Below are 10653 nucleotides of genomic sequence, written 5' to 3'. Positions count from 1 at the left end.
GCATTGGCATTTTTTCCTGATTTGGCATTTTTTTAAGGTACATTTGGCATTTTTATAATTTGGATCTGGCAACCTTGTTTACAGTGCTAAGTTGCTGTGTTGAGTGTGCGTTGGCTGCCAGTACATGTTTTGATTGGGCGATTGGTTGCTTTTGTGGATAATTTCAAAAGAGATGTGCTGGCTGCTGGGCTATGATGAAATAACTTAGTGTTACAAGCTTAATTGGTATATATATCACTTGTAACAACATCTTTGTTATAGTTTGCGAAGAGAGGTTACTTTTTTTAACCATAAACTTTGTTACAGCTTTGTAATCTTTTTTTAGTTTTTAAACATCAATTATATTTTCTTTATGAAATGGAATTTATTAACTTATCACCATCAGCCGGTCCAAAACCTAAACCAAAAAAGAAAGTGGATGTTTCAAAAAGTAAGTTTATTGTCTTCCCGGTCTTTTAGACTGAAGCTTCAACTGTAAATCTATAAATAATTTCTTTCACTTGATGGTTCCAAATGGAAAGCTGTACTTAAAATGCATTGCTCAAGCACACATCCTGAAATTTTACCATCACTTTCTGGTCTTTCGTTCTTCATTCACAAAGTAAAACAGTTGGTAAAACTGAGCTGAGGTTAATCTTCTTCTTGCATTCGAGGCACTACCCAGTACCCACTGCAGGTCAAGTTGTTATATCCAGGCACAGCAGCCAATGAATTGTGTGTTTATCGAGTGTTGCAAGGTCTACATATTAGGGTCAGGTATATTGGGCATTTATAGATAAACTGGTGTGCAGTCTCAGCACCATGCACAAGAAGCAAGGCCCCAATGAAACAGGTTACTACTGAGCTATCATAATCAAGTGAAATATATTGATCGTAAACCAAGACAAAGTTAACCACATGGCTCCCCTAGCTGCTAATTCATAAGTTAAAATTTTCATTTGAAATGCATTTCTTCATTTAATATAACTTGCATTCGACCATTCCTCGTCTGCACATGGTTTATTTGTTTATGATGCATCTTTGTAACATTTATAAAAGTTAAAATCTTAACAAACCGTTGTTACAATTTTTATGTGTCAATTCTCACTGCTGTTGAATTGAGATTTGAAATTGTCTGCTTTGCACAGTGCTGGACGCAATGCAAACTATTCTACAAACTTTATTAAGCTTGTATCATTGTGTTGTGTTTTCAGATGCACGAAAGCCTGGCCAGAAAGTGACTGGAAGTAATAATTTAGGAAAAATCATTGTTCTCGTTACTGTTTTGATCGTTCTTACTGGCATTGCGGCGTTGATTGGAGGTGAGCTCCAGCAGGTTTTGATCTATTGCAACATTTGTTTGTCTATATTATAACCTTTTGGGAATGGGAAATGGCAACTTCTTGTGGACACACCATCAGACAACACAAACAAAAACCACAAACCGCAGACCACACTATCAGTGATTGTACTTATATTCATTATTCAAGCCACTTAATACAGCATAAGGCCTGTGGGTCTTGGATGATGAAATGCACAAATGGAAGCACCGTAAACCTGGGGTGGTAAAAGACTAGACCTTCGGCCCTGGAGGTTCACACGATGATGACTGTTAATAAATACAAGTTTATCGTATCAAATAATTAAGTAATTGAATGCGATTGCTGATCAAACTTGCTGTGGGCTCTTTACATTCACCAGCCAGTGTGCAATTCCGCAAGCTAAACCGCAGTAGCTTTGTATGGTTGATTGTTAAAATTATTAGAATTTTGTTCAATCTGCGGCGGCTTGTGATCATTTTTAATGGAAAAGCTGCAATATTGGTTGAAGTGATGATAAGCTAAGATTGCTGATTGCTGCATAGATAATGTCATAGAAATGGTTGGTCTATGGCAAGATCAAGTTAAAATATTTCCATCAAAATGTATGGCCTTTTCCATGCAATTGTTGTATCTGCGTTGTAGTATGTTGGAAATTTATGTACTGTGCTATGAATTTCCATCAAAACGTAGATAGCCTTTTCCTTAGAATTGTTGTATCTGCGTTGTAGTACGTTGGAAGTTTATGGACTGTGCTAATATACTACGATCAAGTCTGAACAATGCTTGTGAGAAAATTTGTATAAAGTAGTTACATGTAGGCTTGCCAAGTGTAGGGTGAAATGGTGGTGGAACAATAAAGTAGATGCGGCAGTGAATCAAAACGCAAACTATGGAAAGAATGGCAGAAAGGTGGCAGAAAGGTTGAGGCAAAAACATTATTTTTAGCAACATTATGGCATGGAGAAATGCCATCAAATAGAGGAGACATTTACTGGTGTCCAACCCTCGCAATACCGGAAGCAGGAGACGTTAATCGTAGAGACAGAGAGCACAAAAACTTATTAGAATTTCAAAAGATATGCAAAGATTATGTCTAAAAACCTTTCATGAACCTAGGTTTTGTTATTAAATTACTTAGCAAGTTCATTTCAGCTACTGCCCTAGTCAGCAAATAAAATTTCCATCTAGCATCGCACTTGCTTGGTCATCGCTTTCTAAACTGAATTGTCTCCAGCAGGACATACTGAGTTCACAACTGATGAGTTGCAGGAAACTCAGTGGTCTATATTCATAATATTTTCAAAGTTGTTAAATTTAGGCTAGTTTTAGTCCCCAAAATACGATGAAAGCGTAAGGATGCACTCAAAAATCTTCAGTTTAACCAAACTAAAAAGTTGAAGAAACACTATAACATGCTACTTTTTCTAATATCATTGACAGAGGAGGGGCAGATTGAATTTTAGTTCATCGAGTACACAATTTTAGTGCTTTGTACCTTCTTTAACTACAGGCCTGGAAGCGAATTCAAACTAGTGGTGCTGAGAGGCTGGCACAAACTTGTAATACGTTCAGTGGCGTATCAAATGCTTGTATCTTTCACGTTGAAATTAACTGCCAGTACAAAAAGTATATAAATTCTCTTATATAATACCGAATGTACTTTTATTTAAATGTTTAATTCAATGAAAATGTGCAAGTGGGTCAAATTTTCAGTTAAATCCACTTAAATAAAAAAAGTAAATCAATTGGTTCATATACTTTGTGCTTATCTCATTTATTCGAAATAGAGACTCTAGAGCAGTGGTTCTTAAACTTTTTGAGACACGCCTCCCTTTTACAATTCTAACGAAATTCGCGCCCCACCTTGTTTCAAAATCAAAAAACATTAAGCTGAACAGAAATTCGTTTCCAAGTAAGTTGCGTTAATCCAAGGATGTAACTGTTTTTTGGATACTAAATGTTTAATTCGAGGATTAGTAGCTGAAAATGCACATCTCAGATCGGCTTCGCAGTCAAGTTTGTATCTAGATTTTGTCTTTATGTTCATGAGAGTAGAAAAAACATTTCCGCACAAGTACGTGGATGAAAATGGAAGAAGTGTGCGTATAGCCACAGCATCCACACTCTTGTAAATGTCTGTACATGTTTCAACCAGAACTCAGTTAGTGGCATTGCTTCAAAGATGTCCCTTTCAGTGGAATTTTATGTTAGCTCCAAGAATTCCTCTTGTAAATTGTCTGCGTGGTTTCTTCTCTCGAGCTATCATGTGAACAATTCCGAAATACGCTTCTACAACTTCCGCCGACGACGATTGGAGAAAGCACTCGCTACTTGCAAGGTTCATTTTTTTAAAAGAGTCTTTCTTGCATTGGAAAAAAGCTAAAGTTTTACTTTGGTTGTCACAGTGTTTTTTTTTTTTTTCAAGATGACGCTGCGAACGAGTTGGTCTCAAACCGTCGTTGCTCAGATTTTAAAAACGTATGATGCATTGTGATACAACTTGGTCATTTATTTATTTACTATAGGCCTATGGCATCTATAAAGTCAAAATTCAGATAATCTTAGCTATATACCGGTACTGTCGCTTTTTTCTGTTCATTTTATGTCAATAGAATTGATTAACTATAATTAAACCCAATTAAATCAATGTAAAAAAAAGTTAAAGAATGGTACTGTTGTAGAGTTAGGGATACTGCTGCACTTCTAGCCGCTGTTACTTGTCAGTCAGTTGTTGCCATTGTTATATATATACTACAATTAGAGCTCAAGTTTGCTGTGCCAGAAAACCGTTGTGCTACGAGAGTTAAGGTGCCGCAGAAACATTTAGCAACGTCTAAAACATTACAAAGAATGCGAGATGTGACAACACGCTCTACAAACACTGGTACTATTGTAACATAAAGTTTCATCTTCAACAATCAACTGTCCAGCGTAGTTGTGAAGACATGTTTAGTCATAATTTATGCAGATTTTTTCAATTTCTTGCGCCCCCCTTGTGAGCCTCACACGCCCCCCAAGGGGGATGCGCCCCCAGTTTAAGAACCACCGCTCTAAAGATTCATTTTGATTTCAGTTCTTGCACAACCAGCTTCAAGTTACTGCCAGGTCCTCTTGGAGGATCCTACCCAGGACCCATACACTGCACAGATCTGCCAATGTAAGTAACATGTAAAAATGCTTTAAGATTGAATTCTTCGTTGGCTTCACTTGGATATGAACAACGTGGATTGTTGCAATTAAGGAGAACTGTCGGCTCCATAGCCAAATGGTGAGAACGTTTGTGCAACGTTCGAAAGGACGTGGGTTCGACACCGTTCCAGAGTGGTACGTGGCTGTGTCTTGGCAAAGACACTTAATGGCAAGCCAGAAATAAGGCAAGCAGCTCACTCGAAAACATTAAGTCCCTTTGCTGCTTTCTGTCGTCTGTTGTATCGCATATGTGATCGCAGTGTACTGTATGTTGTCGCAATGGGTGCAAAATAAAACAAAATAGTTGTATTTACTTTTCCGCTAGAGTACTTCCACTCAAAACATTTAATACGTAACGAAAACTATACACTTATCTATCTTATACCTTTAGTATTCACACCCGGAAGGCAAGATTTGATGCTTATACATGTAACTTGCAATGTAATAGGCTAACTTGTTTTTCTTAGTAATAAAGTTGAGTTTTTGTTTCAGTGTCTGATTGCTCATTTGATGTTTCACGGTGTGACCTTCCCTGTCCTTTTGGTTACACCGCAGGGGCAGATGGGTGTCCTGATGGATGTACATGTGCAGCTAGCAGCAGGACATACCAAGGAGACGTGCAGTTTGATGAAAGTGAACTATCCACTTATTTAGCGGTAAGCAGATATTTTTTATATTTTTAGCACTAAGATACATGTGTTGTCAGGTGAATTAGTCGGAATATGTGGGCCCGACATCAGACCAGTAAGGGCTACCCGGTAATGACCCACGTAATTTTTGCCACTAGAATAACATGGGTTCTTTGCCTCTTTCAAAAAAGTAAAAGAATACTGGGATAACTTGATCAATTGTTGAAAGCCACTTAATGGATTCTACCGGGCTACTGAAATATAAATGCTGATAGGACTATGCACTAAGACACAATGTAAAAACGTGAAGAGCATTGAAAACCTTGCAGTTTGTTTAGAAATGTGCGAATGCCATCGTATATACCTCAGCTCTGATATTTATAGCAATAATCAGTATGCAAAGTTTAATATGTTTTTGTGAAAAAACCAGAGATGTAGGAAGTCAGATTTTTTGAACTCCTCCTCGAAGTATATGACTCCGAACTCAAATCATAAATCACAACCCAGGTTTTTTACGCTGTCAAACTTTTATCCTTTTTCAGCCTTTCATGAAAAGAAAAGCATATTTTTAAATGAAAAAAATACTGCTTGGAAAATAAAGCCATAAAAGTACACAACGATAACAACTATGCCAGCGGTTCTCAACCAGTGGGCCATGGCTCATTGGTGGGCCATAAAAGCATTTTGAGGTGGGCCACAGACATATTTAAAAAATTGAAAGATGTATTGAAACATTTTGTTTCATTTTTGTCACTATAGTCAATTTTACACTTGTGTGTTTGTTTAGTTACAATGAATGATGCTGCTGTTTTTAGCTACAAAGTGGCAATCATCATTCTATTTATTGCAACATACAGTTTTACTGTACATCAACTCAGTTTTTACAACACTTATGATGTAATAGACTAGTTTGTGGTTACAATTAAGCCATCTTTATAAGCCGGAATGGCCCGTTTCGGCGAGTCCGATTCGGCGAGACCGATTCGACTAGTCCGATTCGGCGAGTTCCCTATTCGGCGAGAGCCTTTTTCGGCGAGTGCCCTATTCGGCGAGTTTTTGAAATTTTTAAAAGGAAATTATCGGGTACCGTAGCCTAATTACAATTGCCGTTTTCACATCGTTTTAACGACGCTAAACGTTGAAATTGTGCAGAAAGGAATAAAAATAAAATGTTTGAACTATTAAATTAAAATTCGTCATGTCAGTTCGGTTACTTTTATTTTTGACCATCATATCAAAAACAATACACGTCAACATAGCAAAGGTAGAAGCGACAAAACGCGAACGTTAAAACGTGCTTGAATTCGTCATGTCAGTTCAGTTATTTTTATTTTTGACCATCATATCAAAAACAATACCCGTCAACATAGCAGAGGTAGAAGCGACAAAACGCGAACGTTAAAACGTGTTTGAATTCGTCATGTCAGTTCAGTTGTTTTTATTTCTGATCATGATATCAAAAACAATTCACGTCAACATAGCAAAGGTGTAGAAAAAGGTAGAAGCGACAAAACGCGAACGTTAAAACGTGCTTGTGACCGAAGTAAGTTATTGAGTTGAAAGAAATTTGACAAGGTTGCATCACCTTCAGAAAAATTTAAGGTATGAAGGAAAAATAAAACAAAGAAAATGTTAAAAAAAAGATAATGTTTATGTCTATAAGTTAGTACTTTTGAATAGTTAAAATCATGGGCGCCTAACTATTTTTTTGGCCGTGGGGGCGAAAGCGTGTTTCATCAGCAGCAACGTAAATTCAGCGAAATGTCACGCAGATGGATGACGTAATTATGTCGTCACACTAGGATTGCTTTTATTGCCACACTCGGAGTTATCGCTACGTTCGACCTGCCGTTAATTATTATAAACAAAGCTCGACCAAAACATCTGCGTTGGCTAGCGGTTGATGGACTGCGACTCTTTAAGCTAAGCACAACATAAAATTTAGCAACGAACAAGAGACGAAAAGGTTTACTAAAAGGTGTACTGTAAATGGAATGAAAATACTAACTTGATCATATGCTTGAAAATATATTATACCTGTTGAAAGCAAAATCATTCATGTTTACATCAATTCAACAGCACGTCACCTTTAATAAATTGAAAAGTTGCTGACATCCGTAAACAGCCCTTGAAAAATATTTACAGAGAGACGTTTGATTAAGTTTTTGACTTGACATTGCTCCCTTTTCACTACAATATCGCAACTTATGGCTGACCAGGTTTCAAGTTCTTTCTTCCAATTCGCTGTAATACGCCCGTTTTCGCGTTGCAGATGAAACAAAAGATGTGCATATTCCCCGCCTTTGATCGGGTTTCTATGGCAACGGACGTGTGTGCGCCATGCAGTTTGCGCGAGTCCGTTGTTGTGTTGATTATGCCGCTTGTGCGACTGTGGGCAGTGCGGTTTGTACCAGCCCTTGTTGCGTTGGTTAGTGGTAACCTCGTGCCGAGACTTCAAGTTCATTTTCACAGCAACCGATTCACTGCCGCAACAATTCTCTGCAGAGGTTTCGACTTTCGAAAGCGACAGCGAGACTGTTTGCAAGCGTCTGCAGACGTTAAATCAACGTAAATATGACATATTTTTTTGTCTGGGGTGGGATTGTAGCATCGCTACTCGTTCTACTGATTATTTACTGCAAAGCTGTTGCGGTTTGCATTTAAAAATGTTTTCCTGCTGCCGATCGCTAGTTCATCTATTGTTTTATGTATCAATGCCGCATAAAAAGTTGCTCCCACGCGGAAAGATGCGTGGGGGCCTGGTCCCCACGGCTTAGGCGCCTATGGTTAAAATGATTAGTTGGGATCAACAAATGTGTGACCTACACTCCTACAGCTTAGATTGAAAGGAAATTATCGGGTAGGCTACCGTAGCCTAGTTATCCCGACCAGCAAAAATTTGTTCCAAGAACCCAGTTAGCTTAACAGTTCATTTTTACATTGTAGTAACAGAATGAAAAGGCTAACCAAGTGTGTGGCCTATCGTTTTAACGTCGCTAAACGTTGAAATCGTGTAGAAAAGGGTGCTTTTGCTGACTAGGATACGTTGAAACTGAGAAACATCCAAGCACGTTTTAACGTTCGCGTTTTGTCGCTTCTACCTTTGCTATGTTGACGTGTATTGTTTTTCATATGATGGTCAGAAATAAAAACAACTGAACTGACATGACGAATTTTAATTTAATAGTTCAAACATTTTCTTTTTATTCCTTTCTGCACGATTTCAACGTTTAGCGACGTTAAAACGATGTAAAAACGGCAATTATAATTAAGCTACGGTACCCGATAATTTCCTTTTAAAAATTTCAAAAACTCGCCGAATAGGGCACTCGCCGAAAAGGGCTTTCGCCGAATAAGGAACTCGCCGAATCGGACTAGTCGAATCGGACTCGCCGAATAGTAGCAGACCCTTTATAAGCGGTAGCCTTTTGAACTTCTGCAGATCCGCTTTTTAGTATGTGCAGCATTTTATTTTGTGGATTACTTTGGCGAGGAATTGACAATAGTTGAAGCTTTAAGTTTGATGAAACTTACATTCAGTATGTACATCAATTTTTGATAACAGAGAAGAAAAAGGACAATGTGTATTATGTTGTAAAGTTCTTAGTCATCATTCATTGAGGCCATCAAAACTGAAACTTCACTTGGAAAAAGTTTATCCAAATTACAAGGATGAAGATGTGAACTTTTTTTAACGAAAAGAAGATAGTGTGAAGCGTCAGCGCCTGGATTCAACAAGAGGATTTAAGCAACATTCCAAAGGCAATGTTCTGCTGCTTTTTGTTTATAAACCTTTTTTGTAATTTTTTTCTTACAAAAAAACTGAATGGGCCACAGAACTTTTATGCAAACAAAAATGGGCCACGAAAGAAAAAAGGTTGAGAACTACTGAACTATGCCAAGTAGCCTACAGCGTAAATAATTGTAACCTACGCTTAAAAGAGAAACTGTCTAAAAAATCAGGTTTCGGCTGCTGTTTTTTAAAACAGTTTAGACTTCCCCTCTGGTCCGACTCCGGCTCCCAAATACTCCGTAGCTCCGACTCGTAATTTAAGTGCTTTGGTCCATGGGCTCTATCCAAGGGGGGGTGAGGGGGGTGATCACCCCCCCACTAAGTGGAGTGGGGGGGTGATCAATGCAAAATCACCCCCCCACTCATTTGGCTTTGAAAAGGTTTTGTGATATTTTATTGATCAAATTTTGAAAAATATATTTTCGCTGTAGGCACATTTTGAATTTTTTATCAATATGAATATATATTTCATTTCAATATGATTTTTTGGTTTGGCAACCCTGAACTACAAGCCAGGCGTTTACACTGTGTTTTAACTTAGCTCGCTTGGTAGCCACTTTAACAAGAAAAAATTCTGCCACTGCAAATGACTAGAATGACACCGCCAACCAATCAGAACATGTTATAAGAGGCTACCGTCCAATTGTGACTTTCTCGCACTTAGCCAGAGAGTTAATCTTTGCTTTGAACTTTATTTGGTAATTACGGAAGAAAAAAGAGCAATAGCAGTCGAACCCACGTCAATGAAATGACTATTTTCTAACCCTAACCCCTAAAAAGCCAACCAGCTGCCAACTTAGTCGGCAGCAGTGGCCGAGTGGTTAGCGCGTTGGGCTCGCAGTCGAGAGCCTGCATGTTTGACTCCACCCCCCCGCACTTGCTGTTGTTTCTCTGGGGAAGAAACTTCACTATGAGTATAGTTGCCTCTACCCAGTGATCGATTTCGAGTAATGGGTAGTACCAAATTTAAGTCATAAGTTGAGTAGACAACCGGAAACAGACATTGCCGTCGGCTGCAGCGTGGGTCAGGTGTACGTCAGAAGGCGTACACCGATGCATAGCGCTCAAGTCCGCTTTCTCGCAATGCAGGGTAAAAATATGAAAAACAAATAAACAAACAAACAAACAGCTGATAGAAAATCCAGCACTTGATTTGCTTTGTATCATCTTCTTTTCGCCCTTTTTCACGTCACGAAAACGTAGTTTATGATTGGTTCAAGTTTTCATTTGCAGTGCCAGAAATATTTCTTGTTAAGTGACTACCAGTTTGCTTACCCAAAAATGCCCTTTCCGAAACATACTTTGTGAAACGACTTGGAAACCCTATGCTTCGATCAGAAAGAAGCTGATGCTGCAATGGGGGGTCTGGGGGGCACAGCCCCCCAGAAGTTGAAATGACTATGACGATTTTAGCCCACTGTCCAAAAATCACCCCCCCGAATTCTAAAAGTGGATAGAGCCCCTGGTCTAACAACCCAAGATGACATACCCGTGAATTACATTGCCAATTGCCAAAATTTGCCGTGAATTGCCAAAATTTGTTAGTTAAAAACATGGTACATGTTACAGAGATGTGGGGCAAGTGCACAGGTATGTGCTATGGAGATGTGGGGATTTCATTAAGTCATTAAGGTCCCGATCGAAACGAAAATGGAAGGCTTTTGTTTGGGAGAATCGGTGTTGCACAAGCTACCCATGTATGAGATAAAAGTGGTTGTTCTGAGCGGCACCGCGTGCCTTT

The sequence above is a fragment of the Aplidium turbinatum genome, chromosome 1 (assembly GCF_918807975.1).
Source record: "Aplidium turbinatum chromosome 1, kaAplTurb1.1, whole genome shotgun sequence".
Lineage (NCBI taxonomy): Eukaryota > Metazoa > Chordata > Ascidiacea > Aplousobranchia > Polyclinidae > Aplidium > Aplidium turbinatum.
The sequence above is the reverse complement of the archived record's forward strand: the minus strand, read 5'-3'. Positions refer to the sequence as shown.